Source organism: Spermophilus citellus, assembly GCF_964194105.1.
Source record: "Spermophilus citellus genome assembly, chromosome: 3".
NCBI lineage: Eukaryota > Metazoa > Chordata > Mammalia > Rodentia > Sciuridae > Spermophilus > Spermophilus citellus.
In genome coordinates this window covers 22,284,853-22,288,211 of record NC_138184.1, presented here as the reverse complement: position 1 = coordinate 22,288,211, position 3,359 = coordinate 22,284,853, and positions in this window count along the sequence as shown.

Sequence of the window (3,359 nt, the reverse complement as noted above, 5' to 3'; positions counted from 1 at the left end):
AGGCATTCTGAACTCAGACTTCAAGTCTCCAGAACTGTGAGAAATAATTGTTTCTTACAAGTGATTCAGTCCATGGTGATTTATTAGCATCCCAAATGGACTAAGATACTCTCATAACAAATTACCATAAACTGGATGGTTTAAAACATCATCAATGTATTATTTCAGCATTCTGGAGCCTAGAGGTCCAAAATCAAGAAATCAGCAAAATTGGTTTCTTCTGAAGGCTCTGGAGAAGAAACTGTTCCATGCCTTTCTCTAGCTTGCATTAATCCAATCTGTACCTCCATTTTTACAGTACCTTCTCTGTCTTCTCTTTTTTGTCTCTTATAAGGACATTTGGTCATCAGATTTATCTTTATATTCAGGATCATCTCCTATTGAGATCCTTAACTTTATCACATCTGCAAAGACTCTATTGCCATATGAGGCCACATTCACAACCATTGGGAATTAGGACCTGGAGATATCTTTTTAGGACACTATTCAATCTGTTACATGAATCTTCATAAAAGTCAGACCAGGTTCAGGGCAGATTGTAAAACTGGAGAGGGCAGAATTCTTGACATATGTGTATGTTCTCTTGATTCTTGGATCAATGAGTTGATCTGACAAGGGCAGTGTTAATTACTGCCAGCCTGTGTCATAGGACTTTTCCAACTAACCCATAGACCTGTAGTAGGAAACAGAATTAGCCACAGTCACCCCAGTTGACCCACACACCTGCAGTTAGGGGCAGAGCCACCCAGACATCCTGTCCACCATGGCCTGCAGTAGAGGCACTCAGCACACCCCTTACAAGTCAACACAACCCCTGTTGACCATGGATACATGAATGATAACAAGAAATGTTTTAAACTCTTGGGTTTGAAGCTTATTTGTTTTACAGCAACAGCTAATTGATACAGAGATTAACTTATCTCTGTCAGGTATCAGTAGGCAAAGAATAAGTAAATCTAGAGGATTTGAATCACATAGTAATCAAGCTTGATATAACAGCTATAGAAAAAACTCTGTAGCCAACATCAAAGAAGACATGTTCTTTATAAATAACTGTGAAGCATTCACAAAAACAAAACAAAACCCCCCAAATCTTCATTTTAGGTCTAAAAGTAAATTTTGACCATTTCCGATAAGAAAAACTGCCATAAAATTTGGTAAACAACAAATGATGGCAAAAAAAAAAAAGCTAAATTTAACCCCTCCTCAAAACTATTCATTCAAGTGGGACAGAAATAGTTTCTTCAAAATACTTTAATTTCAGAGGAAAAAAATCAAACTGAACTTATGGACTAATTAGAAATGAATGACAAGAGGCACTATATATAAAAATCTGTGGGATGCAGCCAATGTCAGACTAAAAAATTCTAACTTTAGTACATTTATTAGAAAATATGATCTTTAAAAAAAATAAATTAACCAAGCTTTCAACTAGAGATGCTAAAAAAAGAAGACCAAAGCAATCCCAAAACGTGAGTAAATAATAAATATAAAAGAAGAAATCAATTAAATGGGACACTAGAACCCATAGGAGATTCTTTCTTTTTCTTCACCCTTTTTCCCCTCTCTTCCTTCCTTCCTTCCTTTTTTTAAATTTTTTTTTTTAATTTTGGAGGGTGGAAAATACAAAGCAGAGAAGCTGTGAAAGTTCAGTTAAGATGAAATTTGGGAAAACACTAATGAGCATTAGGAATTATAAAGATGCCAGGACTGCAAATAAGTTTTATAAAATTGAAGGGAAAGTTGTATAATATTAAAAATAAAATAGAAAGTCAGGAGGTAAAACCACAAGATTTGCCAGAAATAAAATGATCAGATTGACAAAAGAAACAGAAAATTTAGAAAGAACAATAAGCATAGGTGAAAATGGAAGGTTGGTTTAGTATCTATACCCAAATATCACCATGCCCAGTCAATTCTCCTGGCAAGTTTCTTCAAATTTGCAAGGGAATTAAAAATTCCCATATTACTTAAAAGTCCTATTTTACTTAATCAAGTAAAACTATGGAAATGTTTCCAATATATCCTGCAAGGTGCAGATAGTGTTGCTACCAAAATCAGAAAGAGGAGAGAATGAAAGAAAGCTATAGACCCAGCTTACTTTATAAAAATGATAATTTGGGGTGAGAGGAGGCAAATTAAATCAAGCAATATATTAAAAACAGGATTCATACCAACTACGCAAACTTAATCCAACTTGAGCAAATTTTTAATGTAAGGAACTTTATTGAGATGTTGAAGAAGAAAACTATGTGTACATTTCAATAGATGGTGGAAAACATATTTAATAAAAATCAACTCATTCCAGAAAGAAACAAAAACTCAGTCAACTATAAATAGAAGGAACTTTCTTAAAATGATAATGATACTGTTAGAAACTGACTTTACTGAAGCAACCCACACTCCTACAAGGCCAGGGCTGAAAGCCAGAGGATATTAGTGGGTTCTGATGGGCAGCGGGTCTCCTTGGACTCTTTTCCTGGAAATGCTTCCTTTGATGTGATGAATTGGGGAACAGTGGGTCCACCTCTGAATTCGATCTCATTTCACTCCACCTTGAAGATATTCCCAATGGTTTTGGGGATTGGGAAATATCCTCTGTTAGCTTTCAGTACCATTCCTTTGTTTATCCTAATTGAAATTTGGAAAAGGAAAGTTTTATTTTTAAAGACTAGGTTTAGAAGAGTAGGTATCCAAAGTTCATTAATCCAGAATTATCTGGAATCTGTTTTGAAATGCAGAGTCCTGGGTCCATCCAAAGTAATTTTTTTAAGTATAACTTTCCCTCAATTTTAACAATAATACAGACTTATATTAAAAATAAAAAATAGAGTAAAACTGCTATAAAAATAAGACCACAGACTGGAAATATTTAAAAATATGACTCTGGGGGACTTTCTGCCCCTCAGAAGTAGATGAAAATTTTACCTCCCTTCCTTTTTATATATGAGTATAACACAGTATTCTTTCCCCCTTTCCAGAGTTGTTTTGAAAGCTATAGGAGAAAGAGGTTCTTGTATTAAAACAAACAGAACATGAAAGACTATACATTTGAGAAGTATTCAAATATACTTTTTCAAAACAAGTAAAATAATAGTGAAAATAAAAAGGTAAAATATAAATAAGAAAGATAATTCAAATACATATTTGAAAAGAAATCATAGGATTTGTTCAGAATTTAAAACTTTTAGAATGTATGGCTCTTTAGTTCATGAAGAAGTAACTGTTTTCCCTCAATATGCACTCACAACAAAGACTTACATAATTTAGCAACTCATTAATCAGCAAAATTTGGAAAATATTCATCAGTATTTTTGCTCTGTATAGATATAGGAAAATGGTTCAAATTGCATAGATGC